Here is a 26,942-nt window from a genome sequence, read left to right on the forward strand (position 1 = left end):
ACTCTAGCTAAAATACAAATCACAGTTTTCAATAAGATACTTATTGGTTATGGTGTAGCAATCTGAAAAATAAAAATAGAGAACATGGTTGAAGATAACCTACCGCTAATTTAGTTGGGGTACCCTGTATATAATAACAACAAAGCAACAGTAACAGAAGTTTCAGTACTCTTAAATGCCTACCACTTTTTAGAATCTGTAATACCAGCGTTTGAGAATTATGCATTTAAGTTACAATTCAGATTCCAATTAAAATTAATTAATCAAAATTAAGATTAATAAAATAAAATAAAATATTACTATAATGATAAATAAATTTCTTGTATTTTTTCTCAGTTTGTAATGATTTGGCAAGAAGTCATATACAAACATGGCTCCTTTCACAAAATTCTCCAGAATTGCAGATTTTATGTGTCAAGTAAAATTATATTTTACCTTTCATACTAGAGCTGTAAATTTAATACAGTCATACACAACATGATATGGTTAATAGTCCAAATATAAATAAATTGAATTACATGTCTGCATATAAAATTGTACTTGGCCTTGATACAGATAAACACAAACAGTGCAGCCCATGTTTAAAAGCTAAAATCGATCTAATCAGCTAGTTGGGACTGAATCCAAACCTTCATTTTGGGCTCCCAAATTGCTTATCAGCAAGATTTTAGGTTTTTTACTATTTCACAATTGGCGAATTTGTGATAGTAACTCTATGTGCAGCACCTAGTTGGGTATATATTTCCCTATCTGATCTGCACAGTTAGCTCTTCTTTTGTGCACCTAACTATATTTCTAATTTGAACGGGGCAAAAATATATTCTCTAAGGCATTTTAATACAACATGGGAGACTATCTATAAAAGGAAAGTAAGGTTTTTTTGAATTCTCACCAGAAATTGAGGGAATGTAAAGTTAACGGATTGTGTATGGAGATGATAAACACATAAGTATTTGCTAAGCACTTTTTATTGTAAGTAAAGTAATATTTCATATTAAATAGAAATATAAAATGACTATCATTTCAACCTGCAACAATATTGTCTCATAAAAACAAAGCAATATTACTGCGTGTATGTTGTTTAGAATTTTCCTGTTAATAAGGAGTTTATTTTTGCTAAGGAATATGCACACAAATACAAAAAACTCACCCCATGAATACAGAGCATCGTCCCAGTAATTATCAATAGTAGTATATTGATAAAAATCCTCACAATTAGTTTTAAATCAATTAATGGTATGTTATTTCATATCTTCTATACTTTAAAAAAAAGCATACATGTTTTCAACAATGATAAAATTTGCATTATCATCCATACTGTTTTACATAGCATTTCTGTTGAAAAAATATAGTACTATTTTAAAATTAGACTCTGAAACAGAATAATTTTGATAGCCTTTTTGTTTATGTTGTAGGATCTTTTCCATTTTGGCTGAACATTGATGCACAACTAGTGTTTTGTATTAACGTGTTGGAAGGATTTTGTAATACATATAGACGTGCAACTGTGTGATACCAGAGGTTTGTAGGTAGGAGTTACAGGGAATATTGTGATAGGTTGTTTGTTGCTTTTTGTCTGGAAAGACAGTGCGAAGAAGATTATGAGGAGGTTGTGTGATCATAAAGAAATGTGTCCCTATGAATAGAGTCTGAGGTTGCGAGTCCTTCTTCTAAGAAACATGTTATATTCCCTTATCACAATCTGGCATGGTTACAGGAAACTATGCCACCTTTTAAATTATGTGATCTGATAAAAATGGAATCATGAATTGGTAGGCCATAATCTTACTTGGTCATATTCTGTGTCAGCTGGGCCAGGGTGCAATGTGTGGCATATAGACTAACACAATTTTGACAAGTATTACGATAATATCATATATAGTGCTGATTCAAGCCAATTCTTAATCTTTTGTAGAGGAAAGTGTTGCATGCTTCTATAAAAATACAATGAATGTTATGGCTCCTCCTCCACAGTAAAATATCCATGATATTTAATTCTGTATTAATGTTGGTGTATTTGTAGATTTTCAATTATACTGAAATGCTTTTAATGTAAGCTGCTTTGAGTCTCCTTGTGAAGAGAAAAAGTAGGATATAAGTAAACATAACGGCATCATCAACAACAACAATAATAATTCAAATACAATTTTCAAAATGACAGGAAGTTAATTTTTTAGTTCAGTCCATGGACTGCAGGTTATAAACTCCTGAATACAGAAAATATGATATGCTACAACTAAATTGATGGTTATACAGTGTGTTTATTTAATATTCATACATGCAAGCAAACAAATTAGAGACTCAAATAACAAAAGATCCTTATTGAAAAGCATATGATGCTGTGAACAAGACCTGCTACTGTAAGTACTAAAGCAATTATAGATGTTCAAAGAATTGTTAAAAAAGATAAAGCTAGTGCAAGGTTGAAATTTGAGAAATTCCTGTGTTAAGCCTTTTATGATCCTATCAGTACCTCAGTTCCAAGCTTTCTTTCAAAAGTCAACTTGTTAGACCATTCCCATCTTTTAGGAGAATTAAAAACTAATTGATATGACTAGAAATTGTTTTGAGCATAAAGAAGCAAGACTAGTACAATAATTTTGTAGTATTATTAGCATACCTACCTCAACAAAAGCCCTACATAAACTCAGTTTGATGTGTGTATGAGAAAATATGCCTGTCAGTTGCTTGGATAGAGCATCTGATTCTTTGTTAAACTGATTGTACATTTAGAACTCTTTGGGAAGGCCTGTTCTGTTCATTGTGGCTTTCTGGAAGTTAAATTGGCCAAGTGCCAATTGTGGAATTCCTTTTCTCAACTTGTTTGGTCCTTGATTGTCTATGGAAAGATAATAGCCTTTTCAAAAGCTATTCAGGATGGTATCATATGCTATAACTACTATATTTCACTGAAGAAATTTCAGTGGTTTTTGTTAGATTTTGATGCTTTGTAATTGGCAACAGAACTAAAATCCAGAAGCCTAAATACAGTTAGTTCTTAATGTCAACTGACATTGGCCCACTGGATCAATGGGAACTTGGTAAATTGCTACTCTACATATTTAGTGAGTACACACTGAGACCAGCAGTTGGGTTTAGCTTCAATTTTGGAATTGGGGGAGATAAAAACTTTTAACAGTAATCATTATGAAGAAGATAATGATAATGATGATAGCAACAACAACAACAATAATCTTTATTTGTATCCCACCTTATCTCCCTGATGGGGACTCCAGGTGGTTGACAATATATAACGGCAATATTCAATGCTTTATAATACAGCTAGCCGTTTAACAAAATATAACATTAATTAAACATGACACAGTAAACCTTAACATAACCAATAACAAGACATAATGAAAAATCTATGTGCTGTGTTACTTTGTTTTTTTAAAAAGAGAGTATATTCACCCTGGGTGATTTTTTTCCATTTGCAAACTCTCCTTGTGATTTGAGACAAATCATGGTACCATTCATTTTTAATCCATTGCTGTTCCAAAGGAACTTGAGACTGATCATGCAGGCCTTTCCTTTGTAGTCATAAAGGATTATATGCATGAGAGAGAGCTGCAGAGTGGGCTCCTCTAATGGCTTAATTTTTAAAAGAGTGTTATATAAAGGAAATTCTTTGAAGCATAGCACTATCATTATTTCCTGGTCCATAGACTGTTTTACTCTGCAGTTTTTGTAGATTTGTTTCCCACTGGAAACACAGAAAGTGGCCTGATTCTACGGAACTCTTCCCCTCTTATTTACAAATAGGTTGGAGAAGAGGATATTTCTAAACTATGGCATTCCTGATGCAAATAGAATATTTAGCCACAATTGATGAAAACCATCCTGAAATTCCTCCTGAAACCATGGTTTCTAATGATTAAGGGAAGTAAACATTAGTTAAATTTTATATTTAAGCCCAAACTTCAAGCTGATAGTAATGATTCTATTTTGGTTTTAAGGATTTCCTGTTAGTTTAATCAAAGGTACATGATGGTACAGGAAAGATTTTTACCCACCTAAAAGCAGGGCTACTTTTTGTTGGTGGGCTTGACAGGATATGAAAGGGTTCTCCGGAGACGCCCCCATTGTCAAGGCAACTCAGCTGATGCTCCCTGTTTTGGTATGCTGCAGCAGTTTCATTGCTTGTCTTTAAAACACGACAGGACTAAAAGCTTTGGCCAGTTTACCCCAGTAATGAAGGGGTGCATTTCATGTTCCTATGTAGAGAGAGCAGGGGACAAAATAGCCACAGAGCAATGGATAAAGGCTGTTGTCACAGCAATATGAAATCAGATTAACTGCATAGGCTTGTGATGTCATCATATTAACGATCTGATTCCTAAATGTCCTGATGGAGAAGGAGGCCTTAACACAAAAGGGGTGTGACGTCGCTGAAGCAAACTACAAACAGGCATCAAACTGAAAGTAAGAAATGGAGCGTTTCAGGGGCATTTCCTCCAACCTTATAAAATGAAAGCAAGCATTTTGCACTGAAAATATTTTGAGATGAGCATCCAAGATATGGCTTGTTTATGTTCTTTACAATCTTCTGCTTGTGTTAGAGTACTTACTTAGGCGATCCCTCGAAGTTCGAGGATGATGAAATGTTAGAGTGCACTTATAAAACAAAACCTTGTGTCTGTTTAGAAAAAATGAGCTTTTCAGTTTATAATTCATTCACATAGCTTTGAATCCTGCTTTGTCAAAAGAGCTTTTAAGGCTATTTTGCAGGACCTTATAAAATAGTCGGGTTTCTTTTTGATGTTATAGTTATTTGTGGTTTTTCTTTTGCCCTTTCTGTTGCCTGCTTCCTGATTAAAATGTGTGTATTTGTGCTATCCCATCATAGAGCAGAGTTGAGAGATTGTTTGATGAAGTGGTTTGACTGCTGCAGCAAACAACGATGTTTAGTTTGCAAGGGTTGAAATGTGCACAGTTAGGCATATTTTGAAAGAACGGATTTTGATTGTGCTATTATTGTTTTGTCAAGGCCAAACTCTTTTTTGTAGGATTTGCATCCTAGCCTGTCATAAATCATTGTGGTGTAGTAGTATGAGTGACTCTAGAGACCAGCATTCGAATTCAACTCAGCCATAACAACCCATTGAATGATCTTGGGCAAGGCACACACTCTCAGCCTCCAAGGAAGACAAAGGCAAAAATCCTTCTGAACAAATCTTCCCAAAACAATTCCATGATAGGTTCAGCTTAGGGTTGCCATAAATCGGAAAGCACACAACAAAAACAAACTGGTTCCAAAATGGATGTATAACATGATTTGTTTCAAGGAAGTGTGTTCAGCATTAAAGGGGGCTATGGGGTTTCTTGTATTCTTCCTTATCATCCTTCCTGTCAACTGCAATTGCATCAAAACCCTTTTCTGGTGGCCACTTTCCCCTTTTGGTCCTGCTTTTTTACATGCATAGTTTTTTGTATAGTTGGTCACCTGCAACACATTATATCATTTCAGAAACATGCACATATATGAAACTAGATGTCCATATTAAAGACTGAAAATTTATTCTAATTTACTTGCAAGTTACATGAATATGCTGTCACTGGAAAAATATCTACCATATGTTGTTGAAGGCTTTCATGGCTGAAATCACTGGGTTGATGTGAAATTTTCAAAAGGTTTCTGAAGATGCCAGCCACAGATACAGGCAAAACGTCAGGAGAGAATGCTACTGGAACATGGCCATACAGCTCGAAAAACTCAAAGCAACTCACTATCTACCATATGTTTTGGTTTTCTTACTTTTGTGTGAGCGGCATTTTGATTAATGATGATAAGAATGTGGGACTTGACAGAATAATGTCTGTACAACAGCTCTTATGTTTTAGTCCTTTTAGTTAATCACAGATAGCAAGGTTAAACTACATTATTTTGAAATGAATCAATGCTCATAATTTTTATAAGGAAAATTTTTCATGAGAAGCGTTAATGTTATTCCAAACAAATTTGCTTGCATGTATATGGCAAACTATGCAAGGTTTTTTGGGTTTTTTTAGAAATTATGCAGTTGGTTTTTTCCCTAGGCTCCAATATATTCTGGAATGCAGTGGCTAGTTTTTAAAAAACTATCCATAATGCATAATAAAATTATGAAATCATTTTTGAAAATAAAAAAAAATGTGAAAACAGAAAGCATTTATAGTGAGATGAGATCCTGAATACATGTAAATTAAGTTTCTTCTACAAATATAAATATATTTTGGCAAATAAAATGAAGAAAAATTTTACAATTTTGTCATTATTTTTGTTGAGTAAATATTCTATTATACGCAGATCATAAATACATTTAAAAGAAGTAATAAATTTCCCAACCACTTTATTGTCTTGGAGAAATAGCATTTCATTTCCAAGTAATATGCAAAGAAATCTTGGACATGTCCTGCAATTTTGGAATAATTCCGTTCTTCTGTTCATATCGTCCATAAGTGTGTATGTGTTTAGTCAGCAAATTAGATTGTCACATCTCACTTGCTCTTTTAGTAGGCATATTATATATGCTAATACAAACCCTGTTGGACCTATAGATTCCAATGGAATCAATTGGATTTTGATTGGACCTGTTAATTACTTTGAGTCAAGATCAGTAGCAGAGACATTTGAAGCTGTTATATAAACATGAGGGTTCTGTGCAGTTTCTGAAGTAATGTGTGCTTTGGATTGTGTTTTGAATATCTGATCACTGTGGCTATGTGTATTAATTTAAGCAAATAGTGGTTTTAAAATTCTGCCTTTATATTTTTCATGCTGACTTATCTTGTTAGTGAACCATAGGGTGCAAGATGTTCAGAAGTAGGAAGAAAACACATTCTACAGAGAAAGATATCCCCCGAGAGGGTGAATTGATTACCTCTGCTAATAACAGTCACTTTCCCTTTTTTGCATCCTGTATGCCCCAGGTGCACTGGGGAGACCCTACAAAGCACTTTGAGGCTAGTTTCAATGTTCAACTTAATCTCCTTTCTGGGCTCAAATCGGTTCCAGGCATGGCAATATGATCACCCATGCAGTGAAACCAGTTCTTTCCAAACCGGTTCCAAAATGGATTATATTGTCAGTGTAGGCTAGCATAACCTGTGGCCCTCCATGTATCTTGGACTTCAGCTCCCAAAATTCCTGACCTTTGGACAAGCTAGCTACGACTTCCTGGATTTGGAGCCCTAAATACCTGGAAGGTCACCGGTTGTGCATGCCTCGCGTAGAAGCATCTTTAGATGTCTAGATCTCTTTCACTTATACTGTTGTTGAACCAAGTGTCACACATCCTATAGCTGTGCATTTCATTTTTTCTGCCTAACTGTAGTGCCTTAGATTTCTCCTTGTTGAACATTTTTTAAAAATAAAGTTGTAAGTTAAAAGTAAAATAACTATTAAACAAGAGCACTGCAGCAGTATAATAAGCTATATGAAAATGATTAAAACCTTATCAGATACTAAATTAATATTGCAATTTTGTAGCACTTAAACCTCATTGTTGTAGTTACCAGAGGAAGCTACTTGGAAAAATTTCAACACTGGGGTGTCATGACCCCCTCAAGCCCTTTTAATCTGGTTTACCTCTGTCTCTGGAGAGAAGGGGCTTCTGACAGTTATTTTAGTGTAAGATTGGCTGATGTGCAGGACTCTGAAGATAAGTACTATGACTTGGAATTGTGCTCCAAACCACTTTCAGAGGTGGTAGAACTACTTAAGTTTAGTGAGATGTGGCCATTGTGACTAGTTCCCATAGCAAAGCAACAATGTTTTGAATTACTGACTCCATCACAGTACTCAGCAGAATAAGTTGGGTGTGCAAGGGTAAAACTTTAAAATATTTGCATCCAAAGGCTATTTTGTGGTTGTTCAAACCACCCAGATCTACCCAAGTGCCATTATTCTGGCAAAAATAGTTTTTTTTTTGTAAAGATAATATCCCATCTTCACATAGTATCAGAAACAATGTTTTTCTCATCAAGTGTTTTTGTGTTGACATCCATCCATTCCTGCTTGCAGTCTTAGCCAGTTGATTGAGATTGTGGAGCTAGATAAGTGACTGTAAATGGACTTCTTCTTGTGTGGTCACTGCAGAATTCACACCTGTGGTATCTCCTGCGTCCACGTAGCTGTTTCGAATGATCTATAGAAAAGCTTTGCTCAGTTGAGGATTCCAGCCTCGCCCCTCCCCTCAATGACAAAGGCAGGCTGCAGGGCTTGAGGCCTTCAGTTCCTTACATCCGTGAAAGCAGCAACATCGGATATTCTCCATATAATTATACATAGGACTCCTTGACTACTGTTTGGATTTTTCTTTGGACTTCTCTTTGCTCATTTAAGACCAGTATGGTGGCCACTTCAGCCTTGAAATGCATAGGTTATGGGAGGAAGCTACCCCAGGGAGACCCCCACCCTCTTTGTGTTCTTTACCACTGAGGGGATCATGTGGCTTGAGACCTTCGGTTCCTTACATCTGTGAAAGCAGCAACATCGGATATTCTCCATATAATTTGAACATAGGACTCCTTGACTACTCTTTGGATTTTTCTTTGGACTTCTCTTCGCTCATTTAAGGCCAATATGGTGGCCACTTCAGCCTTGAAATGCATAGGTTATGGGGGGAAGCTACCCCGGGAGACACCCACCCCCTTTGTGTTCTTTGCCGCTGAGGGGCCCATGTGTCTACCTCTGCTGCCATGCCTATGAAGGCACAGGCCCCTTTGGACCTGGCTTTTGCAGCCGAAGACTCGTCTTCCCTTCCCTCAGCCGCTGTTTCTTAGGTGGGAGGGAAAAAAGCGGCGAAGAGGCTCTCTGTGCCTCCGGCAGACACCCAGGAGGGGGCGGAGCCAGCTCCAGCCAAATGCTGCTGGAACTCCAAGCGGCTTCCGGTTTCCAGCCCTTGTGCGGGGCAAAGCTTGACAACTCAGCTTCCCCTTCCCTTTCCAGCTGGTGCGCAGCCGCTAGAGCCCCCAATTCTTTCGCCACTGCATTTGCCTGAGCAGGCAGGGGATGTGCTGCTCCCTGCCATGCTGCTGCCTCCATCCGGGGAGAACAAACTTCTGGCAGCCACGCCGCCTGCACGAGCAATGGCTTGCTGGGGCACTGGGGCTCAGGCCCTAGAGGACGACCCATTGGAGGGTCCCTCTAGGGGCTGAGCCCCAGTGCACCATCATTCCCCCAGTTCCTTCTTATTTTACTTATAATTTTGGGGGCCCTATTGCTCAATCTAACCAGTTCACAAACTTTTACTGCTCCTCGTGTACCTCAAGTATCAGATAATGGCTCTGATTTAGACTCTGATTCTTCTGATGCTGAAGAGGGCACTTTGATGCAAAATTACACCTCTTTAGCTTCTACTCCAGATGATTCCTCTTCATTTTCATCGTTAATTCTTCGATTAGCTCACTCTCTTCAGTTGCTTACTGTATCTTCACCTGATGATTCAGTTGTTGATTTGTTGTTTCCTCCTGATCAACAGAAGGAGCAAGTTCCCAGTACTGTACTTCCTGCACTTCACTATTTGTTAAAACTTGCAAAAACTCAAAGTGGGCCTCCATCTTCTGTACCTCCTGTGTCTAAACGTGTAGACAGTCTCTACCTTGTAGATAGTTCTTCAGCACAATGGTTAGCCAGGCCTACAAAACCTAATTCAGTTGTAGTAAAGGTGGTACAATCTAAAAAATCTAAAAAAACCCTACAATCTGCTCCACCAGACAAAGAGGACAAGAAGATAGATAGTTTTGGGGGAAAGGTCCACACTGCTGCCAGCTCATTACCAGGCCTACATGGCAACTTATCAGTCTTATTTATGGGACACTTTAACATCTTATTTGGACCTTATTCCACTGGAGCATCAACTCCCAAAGACTCTTAATCAAGAAGGACTCACTTTGGCACTTCATCAGAGGGATATAGCTAAGCATGGGACTGATACAGCGGGGAGAATGTTTGCAGCTGCAATAGCTATTTGACGCCATGCTTGGCTGAGGTCTTCTACACTGTCTGAAGAGGGAAGAGCCATGGCGGAAGAACTGCAAATGTTGGAGAACAGTTTATTTCATCCAGACACAGATGCTGAATTAACTCTCCAACCAGGGGGTGTCAGTCAACTAAAGGAAAACAGCAGGACCAGAGTTGGTGTCATTTTTGATGGCCCTATACCCTTTTCCCTGGGTGTTGGTACCCCTCCTTCTTCACTGGGCAAAACCTGCACCTCTTCCTCAATAACCTCTGCCCCTCTTTTTGGAGCTCGCTTAGCTCAATTTGTGGAACCTTGGCATGCCATTACTTCAGATGCTTGGGTGTTACAAATTGTAGAGCATGGTTATGCCATTGAGTTTTTTGAACAGCTCCCAGTGAGAACTGTCCGAGTTACCTCTCCCTCTTCTACCCTTTGGCAGGAAGTTCTTACGTTACTTGAGAAAGGGGCTATAGCACCCCTATTGCCCTCTATGTTTCCCTTTTCTTTTTTCTCTAAGTATTTTTTGATCTCCAAAAAAGATGGAGGACTCCGTCCTATTTTGGATCTTAGAGGGCTAAATGCATACATTATTTACCATTGTTTTCGGATGGTGACATTATCAACCATCCTTCCACTCTTGGTTTGCAAGCATTGATCTTAAAGATGCTTATTTTCACGTTGCGATTAGACAATGAGACCATAGATTTTTGTCCTTTTTTACTAATGGCCAAGCTTTTTATTTTCGTATGTTCCCCTTTGGCATCTCGACAGCCCCCAGGAAGTTTACGATGGTGATGGTGGTGGTGGCAGCTCACCTTAGAGAACATCGATGACTGGTTACTGGTGGCTAGAACGTGTGAGCAATTACAAAGCAATATTCAGTTTACTTTGTCATTACTACAGAATTTGGATTTGATTATCAACAAAGACAAGTCTCATCTTCAACCATGCCAGACTACCCAGTTCATTGGGGCTGTTTTGAATTCTCAGCAGGCAAGAGTATACCTACTGGACAGATTCCAGAACTTGCGTGCGTTGGTTCTTCAAGTCATGCAGAAGCCATCCATTCAAGCCAGGGACATCCAGTGCCTGTTGGGACACATTGGCTTCTACCACGGGGATGACCCCCTTTGCTCTGCTATGTCTTCGACCACTTCAGGGCTGGATCATCCAGGCATTTCATCCCTTACGCGACAGTCCCAACAAATATTTGCACATCCCTCCCACCGTACGTCAGTCTCTCGAGTGGTGGACAGATCGATCCAACCTGTGTATTGGACTTCCATTTCGCTCTCTGAAGCCTTCACTACTGCTAGCAACCGATGCTTCCTTGACCGGTTGGGGAGCTCATCTCAGCAACTTCACAAGTCATGGTCCCTGGTCTGTGGCAGAGGGAGTCAAACACACCAACTATTTAGAACTCTTAGCAGTAGAGAGACTCTATTAGGAAAAATTTCATAATGGTAAGAATAGAATGTGCTGCTTTGGAGTGTGGTAGTGTCTCCATCTCTGGAGGGTTTTTAAAACAGAGACTTGATGGCCATCTGTCAGGAATATTTTGATTGTGTATTCCTACATGACAGAATGTGGTTGAACTGGATAGCTTTGATGGATTTTTCCAGCTTTATTATTCTATATGCAGTTTGTGCCTAAGATAGCTCTACAGTGGTGAAAGCTTCAGAGCTACCTTTAGATATTTAAGACATATTTGCTGCACTACATGTTTAGCCTGATGTTCTAAAAGCAATTCAAAGAAAGGGAGCTTGGCACAGGAAAATGGCATTCCCTGTGTTGGTTTTGGCTTTCTGGTTCATTTATTGTGCAAGCCTGGACTTCTAGATTGTGTTGTTTGCAAATAGTCCAACGAACATTGTGTGTGTATTTGTGAATGTGTGTGTTGCTGACTGTGTTTGATGGGGGCATTCTAGCTCAAGATGTATAGATGGGTTCAGGTTACTGCTAAGTGTTCAGGGAACAACTGAAAATTAGATCTAAAATCTAACCAAGAAAATTGTGCCATTGATATCAAGGTCACCTGTCAGTCTTCCGCTCTCCTCAAAACCATTCAGCAGCATACATTTACATGCATGCACAGGAATGAAAATTATATCTGTATAGGAATATCACTTTAAGAAATGTGGACTAGAAAGGGAAACCTCAAAAATAGACATTCTGGGACATTGTTAAAGTTTACTTATTTGGTTTACCAATTTTCTTTGTAAATTTGTAAGTAAGTTATAAACATATCATATCTATTGCCGTCATTTTTTTAAATGTTTACTACATAAAATACTGCTCTATTCTACCATATTGATTGCCAGTGGCAAAGGGGACTGTAAAAATATTGTTATTTTGTAGATATATGGGAAACCCCTTCAATTTCTCCTCTACAGAGGAGAAATTGAATTTGTAACTGCCACTTTCTGTAGGACCCACAGTTTAGGCTTCATTCCTGCATCATAGCTGGCCACAACATTTAACCCAGCAAACTATTATTTGGATGAGTGCTCTAAGAAACCTTGCCTAGAGTGGCATTATTCGTAGTTGAAGTCCATAGACAAGTGCCAGTTGATGAGTATTGGCTATGGGTTTACAGCAAGTTTTCTGGAAAGAAAAATATAGTTATAGCCAGTGGGCACAAATATGGCCCTGGTTGCTGTAACCTGGAGATAAATCTGCTGCCCCCCTCATCAGGTTCTGTAAGAAGCATTGTTTTACAAGACTATCTGAGTGCAGACTTGGTGTAACATCTAGAACTCATCTACATAGGCCTTTTTTCCAGGGGTTTTACCAGAGTAGCCTAAGGTGTCCAAAAATGCCTCAGGCTAATTTTAAAAACACCTGGGAAGGTGTGGTCCTAACCCACATCCATTCCACTTCCCCACAGCTCTCAGTGATTCCCCACACCCATCCCACTTCTTCAGGCTCCCCCCTCCCCTCCCAACCCCCGCTCCCCCCCCCCAATTTTTGGAAAAGGCAGGCCTTTCTTATAGATTTTTTCCTAAAATGTGGGGCAGATGGCGATATCCTCCACCACAAAGGTTGCAGGGTTTGGGGCCTCTGTCTGACCACAAACCCAGTTAAATGCAGAAGGGTTTTTGGCCTGTTTGGAAGGACATTTAGTCACCCTTAGAAAATGTCTTGCATATGTCTTTTTGGGGGGTAGGGAAGTCATAGTAGTTTCCCTGGCAAATTTTGAGTTCTGGTGTGGACTGATCCATGAGGTCACAATGAGTCGGAAACAACTGTGTGAATGATGAAAAAGAAGAATTGTTATTTCAATTGTTATGTTCCTGATTTGTCTTCATGCTATTTAGACTTGGTATGCCAGAGTGAGAAGTTCTCTCTCATAAAGTCTTGAGAGAGAAAGCAATTTGCAGAGAGAGAAAAAACTAGTTTTGGGATGCCAAAACTAGCAGGAAAATATTTTTAGATATAGAAGATAGCAGAGGATTATCCACATAAGCCATTTATTTGTCTTTCATTCGCTAGCCCTGGGGGGGCCACTTAGAAAAGACAAAGGTTTGGTAGCCATCTTTTCACCCCTCTGTGAAATTGCCTCAGATATAAGCTAAAAAAATCTGGATAAAACACATTTCATCAACAATATATCAACGTAATGAAAAGTGCAAATATTGGGAACCTCAAAAAAAAATAAGACACCTATCTCTGACTGAACTCTATCTTGTTAGCTGGAGACAATGTCCACTCCTCTCTTTTTTTAAAAATGTCGGAAGCAGAACACTTTTGGTTTGGATTGTTGGAAGGTGCAAAGTTTGTCTTGAGTTGAAAACCATTTATTATTACTAATTGGATTACATTTTTAGATAAACCCAAAACTTAGATATTTTAAATTACAGAGTCTTTGTGAATAATTTACAACATTCCTGCCAGCAAGTAACATTCCTATCTTCACAGGACTAAATTATTTCAACAACAACTAATCTACGCTTGTTGTTTGTTAGAGAAAGCATAATCTATTCTCATCTTGAATTCTGTTTCTGCCTGCCCAATATGATACAGTTTGAGGTTTGGGAGAAATTATTGGACATTAAAAAACTAATTTTTCAAACAGAGACAAGTCTTGAGCAAGATATCAAAGATATAATATCTGAAGATAAACAAATGTTATCAGCCACAAAACAAATTCCAGAAAAACAAATAGCAGCATGCCAGGGGTTAGCAAATGAATCATATCAGATTGATCAAGAACTACCAGATGAATTGAAAGTTTATAAAGAAGAGTCAATGTTAGAACAACCAGACTCCCAAAAGCAAATTATGCACACAGACAAGTGGATACCAATTCACCTTCAGAATGAAGAATCTTCTATAAAATTGCTGGGAGAAATACTCAAGTTTACAAATTTCATCACGGGAGATGGAAAAGAAAGAATTTGCACAGAGGAAGACTGAGTAGATGATTTGAGAGTACTTTTCCATGGGAGAAGCACGTGAATAATTACTTGGACACATTGTAACCTGAAGGATAGTTTGGATTGTAAGAATAATATTGAGACTGGACTGGGAAAAACAAATCGAGAACTTCGGAAGGACTAAAATGAATTAATGAACTCCTTTTTGGTGTGGAAGAAAACAGATTGATGAAATAAATAAAAGGGAAATGAAATGTACAAAATTGCAAAAATTAAAAATACTTTTATGTTTAGCAGAGGTTGAAAAGTAATCAAGCAGAACAATAATATATAATTTGATAGTTGCCTTTGCTTGAGGGGAGATCCATTGTATATTTAATGTTTTTTTTTATTTTTGTATTTCTGTTCCATGTAGGTAAGGGGGGGGGGAGGATTGAGAGTGGGTCACGGGGCTTTTTGATTTGGAATTTATATGTGGTTTTTGTTGGTGTCTTAGCTAATAATAAAATGAAATAAAACAAAAATAAAAAGGACTCAACATGTTAATGTCCCATTGTTTCGTCTCATTAGCAGTCACTCCAGTTTCAGTTATTTTGTTGTGTGTTTAGGGATAACAACCAGGCTGAAAGCTTGAATAAAATTGGTCTGTCTTCAGGAGTGGATCTGGAACTTTTTTTTTAAAAAAAAAAATCAGATTGATATTAGTACAGTAACAGGAAAAATAACTGCTACTTACTAAGGAGTTTTACAGAGGTCAAAGTTATATTTTGGACTGCTTAGAGCAGCTAAACTCATTTTTATTGAAAGCCACACAAGCCTTTGGTTGTCGTCAAAGTGTCAGTTGTAATTGTAAGACTGTATAATTGTAACTATGTTGTCTTGGCATTGACAGCTTCACAGGTGACATAAAATGATGTGTCTGGCCAGATTTGATCCATGGGCTTTGCGTTTGACACATGTGACTTAGAGAGTACGCTGTGTGTGTTGAAAGGGATTGGCTTTCTCTACTGTTTCTGAGCATTTTTAAGGCTACTCTTTGAAATGGAATATTGTTGCTATGTTCAAATGGCTAGTTTAGCTCAACATGATAAACATATTTACATCAGCCAGAATATTGTGAATGATTAGCATTTTAAAACCTCATGTTCTCAGTTTTCCTATATAATTCATTAAAGCCGCATTTTTAAAATCGGCTCACCTCTACATTTGTGACATATTCTGACAGCCTAAATTACAAAACCAATTCAAAAACAAATAGACACTGTTTTTTATACAGAGTCTCTAAATCCCTATTAATCGGTACCAGACTTTGGTAGACGATAAGACTGTAGCTCCCAATATAAAAGTTGTTGTTCACAGCTACTTCCCACAGAAATAAAAGATAAATGACACTGCATTACTTAAGCCAACATATGTGATCATGTGGCCTGTAATGTATCCCTTAATTCAATAAAATATTCACTTGGGAATGAAATGCGGTAATTTCCTATTTTCAAATCATCCTTCTTGGAATATTCTTGAAACTGTTCCACATTTCTCTGAGGTAAAGTTCTAGAGATATAAATATAATAACAAAGCTTTTTATGTCTTATGGAGGACAGTAAACCTTTGAGATATGTAAGATGTGTCTTTGTACCTGTCAGAAAATATATAAACTATATATCCTATAATTATACAAAACAGCCCAGAAAGATTACTATGACATTACTATTATACCTTTATATGCGAGTAATCAGAAGTATTAAACCCCTAAGCTGCTGAACTTGCTGGCCGAAAGGTTGGCGGTTTGAATCTTGGAAGCAGAGTGAGCTCCCAGTGTTAGCCCCAGCTTCTGCCAACCTAGCAGTTCGAAAATGTGAGTAGATCAATAGGTCGGGAAAGTACTGGCACTCCATTCAGTCATGCCAGCCAACTGACCTTGTAGGAATCCTATTAGAAGGGCCTGAGTGCAGCTGTCATTTCCATCTTGGACTTGTCAGCAATTGATAAATAGAGTTGGATTGCATCTGGTAGTGATATATGTTGCTAATTCAAAGCAAATTAACTGATTACTCTGATTCCCTTGAATTTATCTACCCCCTGCCAAATCCATCCAAGATGGCAGGCGTATAACTGCATCTTATAACAGAGCATCTCTACAGCTTAACTATGTATTGTGTGAAGAAGTCATTTCTTTTATTGCTACAAAATTCCCCAGCATTCAGCTTCAGTGAATTCTCTTAAAATTAGACTACAGTAGACTCTCCACTTTCACAGGGTTAAGAGTGCAGGACCCTTACAAAAGAGGGAAAACCATGAAGAAAAGACAATTATTTATTTTATCTGAGAAAACATATCTTAAGTACTTTAGGGTGACTCTATTGACAAATTTCACCATAGAATCACACTGGAGGACCTACAGATTCCTAGAGATAACATATTAATCAAATTTGAAAACATTAAGCCCACAAATTTGACTGTACAAATCCTTCCACTTGATTATAAAACGACTGGGGACACATTCTACATTATCCACTTAATGCAAGAGGGCCCCAGTTTGTCTCTGTGACAGCCAAACACTTTTTTTCATGTCAGGAGTGACTTGAGAAACTGCAAGTCGCTTCTGGTGTGAGAGAATTGGCCGTCTGCAAGGACGTTGCCCAGGGGACTCCCAGATGTTTTGATGTTTTTACCATCCTTACTGGAGGCTTCTCTCATGTCCCCGCGTGGAGCTGGAGCTGATAGAGGGAGCTCATCTGCGCTCTCCCTGGGTTGGATTCGAACCTGGCAGCCTTCAGGTCAGCTTTACTTAGGCAATCCCTCGTAGTTCGAGGATGATGGTCCTCCATTTCTTGGAAGACGCCTGTGCGTGATTTTTTTTAAATGTGTGGAGGTCGGTGCACGGCCGGTCAACACACAGTTTTCACAGATTGAGGTCCCAGCAGTGGTGTGATTAACACAACGAGAGTGGCCTCTCAGTCTGTTGCAGGCTTCTTCCACCTTCACAACCGTTGTAACATGTACCATGTTATCCTCCGCCTGCTCCGCCATTGAGGTCTTTGGGTCTTCGGATTGTTCTTGGTCTGGATCCTCCCCTTTGGCCACTCCTGGGAGTGTGTGACTCCTGTGGTTGTGCCCGCAGGTTCATTGGAACACGCAAGCCCCCTCACCACATCAAGGTGACAATCCATCGAGGGGGTCAGGTCAGCAACCCAACCTTCAAGTCACAAGGCTTTAACCCACTATGCCACTGGGGGCTCCAAATACTGCCTAGAACTGATTTGGGAATGCAGAGGCACAGATTTATTTCCAGCAGGAAGATCCTGAATTGGATTAGTGCTGAATGGTTTCATATACATCTTTTCTGTTTGATATTCCAGTAATGATTCTTGTGTAAAGCTAGGGTGGTTTTAGGCCCACTTCCCCCCCCCCCCCTCAAGATCCCTCCAGACTGACAAGAAATCATCCAAGTTAATACATTGCAGATGTCCTACACAAGGCAAAATACCAATTCCTTCAAAACCAGACATGAACTTGCCTGCAGAAAATTGTTATTTGGGCCAATCACTGTTACCCATCCCTGCATGTGGAAAGGCACACAAATTCTTCAGAGGAGCAACAGAGAAATATTAAAGGCAAATAAATGTTCACTTCTTTTTGGTTCTCCAACTGATCTCCAAGTCAGCCTGACAATAATGGTCAAGCTAGAAAAAGGAAATAAGCTGATAAGGATTAGTAATATGATAAGTAAAGAGAAAGTAGCTGGAGAAATCAGCTCACAAGCTTTGAAACTTCAAATCCAGGATTCTTCCCTAAATCTGTTACCTCCAGCCAAAACTAAGCATTATAGCTGCCTCATAAAGTTCAAGAAGGAAGACCCAATTCTTCCTTCTTGAATTTGCTGGAGTTGATTTGCGTTGTGGCCAGCTTGTCTCATTGCACTTAAAATGGAGCAATGGCAGACTGTGTCTTTAAACCACAGTCTTTAAAATTCCCCTTATTCCTTCATTTGAACTGCATTTTAGGCCTTCTAGAGCCTGGCCAAGTTGCTTTGGACTACATTTTCTCATTTTCGCTATCTTCATAGGCAGATCCCTGGCAGAAATAAATTGATGTATGCCCCTGGATGAAGAAAAGATTAATTTTCTTAACCAAGTGCACATATCTTTTATTTATTTGTACTTATGGGGGTATCTAAATGCAAGTGTTGTCTTGCATAGTTTTGATTTGTGTGTTGGAACAGTGATGACAGGATAGCCTTCCCAAAGTCTTAGAACAAAAAGCCCTTTAAACAAGTAAGACCTGGATCATGGATTCTTTCTGTAGACTAGAGTCTTAACTTGATCATGTCTGAAGAAATAGATTCTAGCCCATAAATGTTCACGTTGTCAAGTCTTCTGCGTTCTTTGATTTTCGGTTTTGAAACACTCGTGAATATGATACAGTCCTCATGAACACACACACAGTGTTGTAGCTTTGTCTTTGCGCAGGCAAAATGTGCCGTTGTGACAATTTGGAGAAACAAGAGGGAGCCTATGGTTTTGGGGCCACATGCTCCCCTCCCCAAGACCCCTCCAGACTGACAAGAAATCGTCCAAGTTAATACATTGCAGATGTCCTACACAAGGTAAAATACCCATTCCTTCAAAACCAGACATGAACTTGCCTGCAGAAAATTGTCCCTTGGGTCAATCATGAACACACACACACAATGTTGTAGCTTTGTCTTTGCACAGCCAGTGGTTTTATTTGTGTCGTTGTGACAATTTGGAGAAACAGGAGGTGTTTCTCTGCCTATGACTGGCCTAGGCATGAGATTCAGAGCAGTTGTTTGGGTGAGAGGGAGCTGGGGGTCAAAAGAGGAATCGAGTAAGTGGCTGTTTCTGTGCACCTTCTTGCATCTGCATGCAGGTCACTTGGCAGTTATTTGTTCTGCTGGGTTGTTGAGGGATGGGGAAAGCCAAGGTAGGATAGTCTACACAAGATAGGAGTGTGTCCCTGTTGGTGCTTATAGACCTCTCAGCAGCCTTTCATACCATCGACCATGATATAGTTCTAGAACGCCTGGAAAAGCTCGGAATCGGAGGCACTGTGCTGCAGTGGTTCTGGTTGTCCCTTTCAGGCAGGTTCCAGGTGGTGGTGCTTGGGGATACCTGCTCCTCCCAAAATGAGCTGTTACTTGGTGTCCCACAAGGTGCCACTCTATCCCCAATGCTCTTGAATATTTACGTGAAGCCGCTGGGAGAGATCATTCATAGAAATGGGGCAGGGTGTTATCAGTATGCTGATAACACCCAAATATATTTCTCCATGCCTTCCAAAAACAGCTTCAGCTAAGGATAGCGTGTCTCTTCTGAATGAATGCCTAGAAAAGGTAATGGGCTAGATAAGGAAAAACAAATTGCAACTGAATCCAGACAAACAAAGGTGCTTTCCATCAAGGTTCCTAATGTGAGGGTGGAGGTGTGTCAACCAGTTCTGGATGAGGTTACACTCCCCCTGAAAGACTGCTCGCAGCTTGGGAGTATTTCTGGATCCTATCCTAAAGTCACTCCACTAGCTACCAATTAATTTCTGGGCAAAGTACAAGGTGATGGTTTTGACCTTTAAAGCCCTACATGGTTTGGGTCCAGGTTACCTAAAGGATCTTCTTCTCCCACACAATCTACCCCATACACTTCGGTCTTCTGGGGGGCATCGACTTCAACCAGCCAGAACCTAACTAGCAACCACCACCCAGAGGACCTATTCATCGGTCATTGTAAAATGGCCTGCCAGTAGAGCTCGGACAGCTAAATCAGCTGTCAGAATTTAAGCACAAGCGAAGACCTATCTCTTCCCGGAGGCCTATCCAGGCAGTCTTTAAACATAAAAATTGACTTTAATGCCTTTGTAAACTTTAATCTCTGTTTTTTATGTTTTAATATGTATTTCATAAAGATGCGTTTTGGTATGTAACTTTTATGAGGTACATTTTAGTGTGTGTATTTGTAGTGTTTTTGCTGTGTTTATGTATTTTAATTGTTTTGTAACCCGCCTCAAGACATGAGGAGAGGCGGGTAAGAAATAAAATTATTATTATTATTATTATTATTATTATTATTATTATTATTATTATTCAAAGTTAAAATGATCTGAGAAAATGTTGCCATATTTTTCCAATGTTATTCCTATAACGAGTAATAGGTGCAAGTTACTATTCTGGACAACAGTAACAAGCAATGCTTTCCTTTCTCTTATGAAAAATTGAGTGTTTGTCTGGATTCCTTCCTAACGGATGTCTTCTTTCCCTCTACTCCCCTAATATTGCAAGCTGTTTGTTGTGATTCCAGATATATGATAGCTGTTTTGATTTATTAGTGGTGAGAAGTACTCAGCACAAAATGAGACGTTTTTATTTTATATCTTCAGATGCAAGACATGACTCTGGAAAATTACCATTTTATGAGACTGACATAGTTCTTTTAACCTGAAGGGGGAAATGGTTTTGAAACTGGATTTTTTTTTGGGGGGGGGGGGGTGAGGTGACATGACACACAGCCACAGAAGCACATGTTCTCTAATGTTTTCAAAATTTTCATTCATATTTCAAAAGCTTTGAGTTAGGTATGGCAGTTGATGGCAGTGTGTTCTTGCATTCGTGCATGTTTATACGAGCCCATTATAAAGTCCCTGTTTAAGAACTTGATAACAGATGGTAACGAGAAGCGCTGTCTCCTCTTTTTCAGGAAGTCTCCCTAAACAGAGACAGCTAGCACAGAAGACATTCTGTTTGTGTCTACCTAGAGAATTGTTGGTGTTTCTCAGTGGACATTTGGTATATCTTTGAAGTACTGATCATCGAAAGAGGAAAGTCATATGTGTCACTGCAGCAAAAATCCTTAATACTTCAATAATATACGTAGTCCTTCACATTTGGGGGAATTAAAGGAGTACAGGGTCCCCTTGAAAGTGAACCATGAATATAAATAAACATTGCAAACTTTTTAAATCCCAGAGAACACTTCTAGGTTTTCCAGTGCCATTGTATTGCAGAGTTTGACTATAGAGTTATGCTAGAAAACTTACAAATACCTAGAGAAGTGTTCTCTGTAGGCATTTGTGGGTCCTCCAGCACAATTCAATGGTCCATGTCTGTCAGAAGTAGATGATGGAATCGCACTGGAGGACCTATAGATGTCTAGAGGTAACATTTTTGGATCATGTGTAGTTCAATAGCAGTGATGGCAAATACAGCAATTTGCAAAGAATCACTTTCACACATACTTAATTTGCAAATGTGAAGGAATTACTGTATATACATAGGAGTGAACCCCAATGAGTCATTGTTGAGGTCAATGTGTCGTCTTTCAGTTTCTCCCTCTTTGCATTCATTTTGAGAAAGAGTCCTGATAAACTGAAACTTGAAAAGTACTTTATATGGTAATTTTGTTGCAGAACCATTTGTTTTAGTGAAACCAGGTAAACTATACAAATGTGGTTCTCAATAACTATGAAAACTGAGGACAGAAAACTGTTAACCACAAAACTTCACTCACACCTTACCTCACCCCATGATGATGACGAGGATGATGTCACTACTACTACTACTACTACTACTACTACTACTATTTCTCCTCATAGAAGAAGACAAAGAGCAACAATATATCTCTTGGCTTGCCTGTTTTGTTGTTCTCTCATGAATAGTTTCCATTCATTTCTGTATAATTTCAGACCTAGTTTCACTTAGTTTCATTTTTCTTCAACATGAATCAGCTAAAATGGGGGTTTGTTGTTCTTTTCTATCAGTTTATGGCACCCCTATGAATAAGACACCTCTAAGCCCAAGTCACCAAATTCAGGGTGCAAGTGTGGATTTGTGGTTAATGAACCAAACCTCATGTAATGTAGTTTTATTTGCTCACTTTATATGCCTTTCACTTTACAATGCATTATTATCTTTTCCCACTAGTCCTATTATTTCATGATACAGTATGTCGTCATTTTAGTTATCTTTGCTTCTAATAACAGTGCTCATAGATCCATTCATTTGTCTTTTTACAATGCGTGATATCTATAGAATTCTCCTATCACAATTTATCAGATGAGTTAATTCCTTTCCTGTCAGCTTTTTTCACTGTACAGTTTTCATAACCATGCGAGAAACCTGAAATACTATGGAATAGATTATTCTGATTTAGTTAATAGTAGTAGTCAACAGTAGCTGCTAGTAATTTTGCAAGTCATACTTTATTGTCAGAAAGAAAAATGTACACAGCATTGACCATTAATCTCTCAAATAATGACATAATCCTTGTGTCTATGGTAGTTTGGCCAGATACAAAAAGAGATAAAAGATCTTGTACCTTTAATCCTTTTTTAAAATGAGAAATTTCATAGGTTATACCTGGTACCATTTCCTTTTCTGTACTACTGTTTTTGGGTTTTTAAAATTACATTTTATTTAAAATTTACTAACGTGATAAATACGCACAGTACACATAATACAACATGTAAGACATCCGTCTTGCCCACATCCTACACAAAGTTAACCCTTATCCCATACACCCGTCAACCTGCATCTTGACTTCCATTCCTACCATTGAAGGACTTTTGCATTTGGTCACTTTACTCTTGTTCTAGCATATTGGATTGCATTGTCCATTATGGCATGAAATAACAAGTACCTCAGCATGGATGGAACTGTCATATTACCCAGCATGGACTTAAGTGAAATGAATTTCCATAGAAACTTGGATATCTTGACTTGAGAATTAATCAGGATGGTTCTCATAGGCATATGTAGATCACCTGAATTTTCTGCCCATCATAAGTGACAACTGAATAAATGAACACACTTTACTGAAAAGTGTGGAGTTTGAGGCTAGGGGACCCTTCTACACTGACCAATAATGTAGGCCTGATCCGGTGTCCGGGATACCAAATTGGGCCTGCACAATGACCAGATAAGAGACTCCCTGAACTGTCCAGGAGGCGACAAGGGGTCCCAACTGCCCAACCATACCAAACACACTTTGGGACTGCTGAACATCCACCTGGGGGTTCCCAGCCATGACAACTCACCTACCTTGGTCTATGGTGCCCCCAAACTCCTCCATGGTTATTATTTGGCTGACATCAGCCAGAAGGCCCAAGAGATTGGGTATGGTGTGTTGCAGCTGCAACATGGGGGTCAGGCAACAGGCAACAAGGAAGTGACCCAGTATCTTCATTCCCCTAATTCATGGGAAATCTTAAGGTGGCCTTGCCCCGGTTAAGCTGGATCAACCCTGTACAGTCATGGGGCTGACACAGATACCAACCTAAGTGTAGATGAAACTCTATGAGACAGCATAGGAGACTTTAGTGTAGTATGAGATTTGAGAAAGTCCATTCTAAGATGTAGCTCATCTCACTGCATATGTGAATCATGAAAGAAAATAATTTATATAATTGCATCAGTTCCGTTCATCCACCCCAGGGCATACTGTAATTGCAGTAAACTCTCCGTTAACTGGAACCCAAGCAACTGACCAAAATTAATTCACTGAAAGAATGAAAGAAGCTGCTTTTACAATACAGCAAAACTGTGTTATGGTAACTTTTTCTCTGTCTTATTTGCTTTTAATTAATTATTTTGATATTAATATCAAATTAGTACAGAGTTTATGGTATGAAGTAGTATGGGGTATAAGGCCTATTTTAATAGTAATTCTCAAGCAACTAGACATTAAATTTATCCAGCATTTATCAATTCCCATGGGTGCCAGTTAACTGAAAGTCTACTCTGTGTGCACACCTGTGTGTGTGTGTGTGTATGAATTAAATAAATTGCCTGTTTGAGACTCTAATATGGCTTTTCTTTAAAAAGAGAAAGTTGGGCTCTCTCTGTAACTAAAGTTTCTTATTAATCCAATTATTATGCTCCCTATTGCTTGTCCTCTGGCATTGGTGTAGGCTGGTGCTAATAAAAGCAGCTCTTTACTGAATGTGCAGTGCCAGATTATTAATAGTAATATTAATAGTAATATTCTTTTCTAACTGTACTAAACTCTGTTTTTCCTTCGATGTATGCTCCCAGATCTTGCAAAAATCAAGTTTCTTTTACAAAACCAAGATTTTCATAATGTGAAAACAAGTGAATAAAAATATAAAAGTTATTTTTAATATGATAGATAAGATATATAAAAGTACACATTGTGTCTATGAGTCCAAATAGACCAAAGGTACACAAGCTATCACAGTTCTATGCATTGCAAGATGCAGAACATAGTTTCGTAATAACTACAATGTTCATTATTTAAAACAGATTTCCTTTTTCAAAAGTAAGTTTCTAGTCCTTATAGTTGCAACAGTATACTGAAAAATTGATGCTAATTGAAATTTCAGGTGGATAGAAAAGACACAGGCCCCATCTACACTGCCATATAATACAGTTTCAGAATGCATATTCACTGTATTGTCAGTGTAGGCTAATATAATCCAGTTCAGTGCAGTTCAGTCTGCATTATCTTCACTGACCATATAATGCAATTCAAACCGCATTACTGTATATGCAGTGTAGATACATATTATGCAGTTTGGGACCTCAGATTTAGCATTAGGGAGTACAGTCAGCTCTCTATATCCATAGATTTTGGGTCCATGGATTCAACCATCCATATATTCTTTTTTTCAAAATCCAAAAAAACAATCCTTGATTTGGACATTTTATATAAGTACATTTTACTATGGGACCTGAGCATCCAGGGATTTTTTTTTTTTGTGTTCACGGGGGTCCTAGAACAAAACTCTAGGGGATACCAAAATCCCACTCTATACTTCAGTGCTATATTTAATTTTATTACAATTCTTACACAGATTTGGATTGTTTTCACATGTATACATTTTTCTACGAAGAGCAGAAAGTGAACAATAAAAGAAAAACTGTGGACTTTATTTCATTTTTAGCTTGTTAAATTTTGTCTTTAAAAGCATCTGCCTAACAGTTATCAGTGTGTAGATAACAATGGGAAATAAAGTAATTTGATTAACTGAATCTCCCATGGACTTTAGGGAAACTCCAAATTTGTTCAGCTTAATGCTTGTTTTTTATTAATGTGTTTTCAGCCAGGGCCTTCTTTCACATGCAGCAAAAGTTAGGGTTATTTGAAGATACTAAGACAATCTAAATGTAGTATATGTCTACAGGTTTGTAACTGTCTACTATAATTGTTTTGCAAAGTTGCTGCACAGCTATATCATAGCTTTTTTGGGGAAAGGATAAAGCTGAAAGGGTATTTTAAATTATCATTTGAAATATTTTTCATATTGTTCAAAACCAGAAAACATTTGAGAGTTTTATGTTTTATCTGAATTTTCTCATTTCCCCATTGGATATTACCGTAAATTTTAAGATTCACAAAAGAAAGGCTTTAGGGGTGAATTATTTTTCCCATTCTGTCTTCTGTCTTCGACTACTTAAGGGTTTTTTTTTAAATCTTACTTCTAAGTAGGCTTCACTTGTGAGTGTTTTGAAGCTGGATTTCCCATATGGACAATGTTCATTTTACCCTAGACCTGCATACGATACCATTTATTAAGCTATACAAAACTTACCTGTAATGTTTCTGGTAGCTCGGCAGGTTTCCTCTTGCTTTCATGCCTGCTTGCCCCAGTGGGTCACAGATTGTGCTGGCCTCTCTTGGTCCCTGTAGTTGCTTGTCATTATGCCAGAAAAGTAACAGATGGTATATTGACAGTGCACTTAGCACGAGTGTCTAGGATAGATCTTTACCCACTTTCATAAACTATGATCTATTTATTCTTCCCTGTGAAACTCAGTAACACTGCATTTATTTATATCTGCATCGTTGTATACCGTTATATGATAGTGAAACTAAAAGGTGGAATCCAGGAACAGACTTATCAGGAATGATCAATATTAGCAAACTGGTATTCCAATGCATAATTCCACCCACACTGAGATTTTGGTCCTATATTTCTAAATTTTCAGAGTATCTTACTTCCAATCTCCAATAAAGTCAAACTGCATTTTGAAATCAATTGACTCAAAAAAAGTTTCACATTTATGTAGTGTCACAGAAAACATATGTCTCTCCTCCTCAGTGCCCTCAACAGGAAGGTGGGCCTTGTGGCCTCAGTTCCAGAAGGCAGGAAATGAGACTTCTATTTCCAGCATTATCCCCACTTTCCTGTATGACCTTTGGCAAGTCACTCGGCATTACTATTTCTAGTTATGCTATGTATAAAATAAGGATAAATATACCTCATTATAGTTGTGACAATTTAAATTAGAGAAAAATAAGTGGTATAGTGTCCAATTGTTTTCTTTTTATTTGTGTATACAAACCTTTTAAAAGTTACTTTTTAACCTCTTTTTCATATCATTTAGATCACCAATGTGGATACCAAGTCCTCCACAATCTCTGAATTGGCTAAGGCAAGTCTAGAATTTGGAGAATTCATTTTCATGAACAACATGGTGACTGAGGGATTCTGGGACTTGTAATTCAAAAGGTAACTTTTCCAAATTCTGATATGCAGGTTTTGTGTTAGATTTTACATCTGTTATCTGTCATTTCAGTAGCGATCTGCAAAGCACACTGTGAACTCTTCGAACCATGTTTCAAATTGTTTTAGCTTCCACGTTTTCTCAAAAGAC

General features: G+C 38.3%; 1 long non-coding RNA gene across 7 annotated transcripts in view; it reads left to right on the forward strand.

Annotated features, from left to right (window-relative positions):
• Positions 1-26,942, forward strand: part of LOC103278942 (uncharacterized) — a 104,300-nt gene that overhangs the window by 24,170 nt on the left and 53,188 nt on the right. For 6 of the 7 annotated variants that reach the window (XR_010007005.1, XR_010007004.1, XR_010007006.1 and 3 more), the window contains one exon: positions 26,673-26,797. This is a non-coding gene — a long non-coding RNA (uncharacterized LOC103278942). Of the gene's footprint in view, positions 1-286; positions 4,423-26,672; positions 26,798-26,942 lie in introns of those variants that run through there. The other variant, XR_010007008.1, reaches the window with a different exon arrangement.

The sequence above is a fragment of the Anolis carolinensis genome, chromosome 5 (assembly GCF_035594765.1).
Source record: "Anolis carolinensis isolate JA03-04 chromosome 5, rAnoCar3.1.pri, whole genome shotgun sequence".
Lineage (NCBI taxonomy): Eukaryota > Metazoa > Chordata > Lepidosauria > Squamata > Dactyloidae > Anolis > Anolis carolinensis.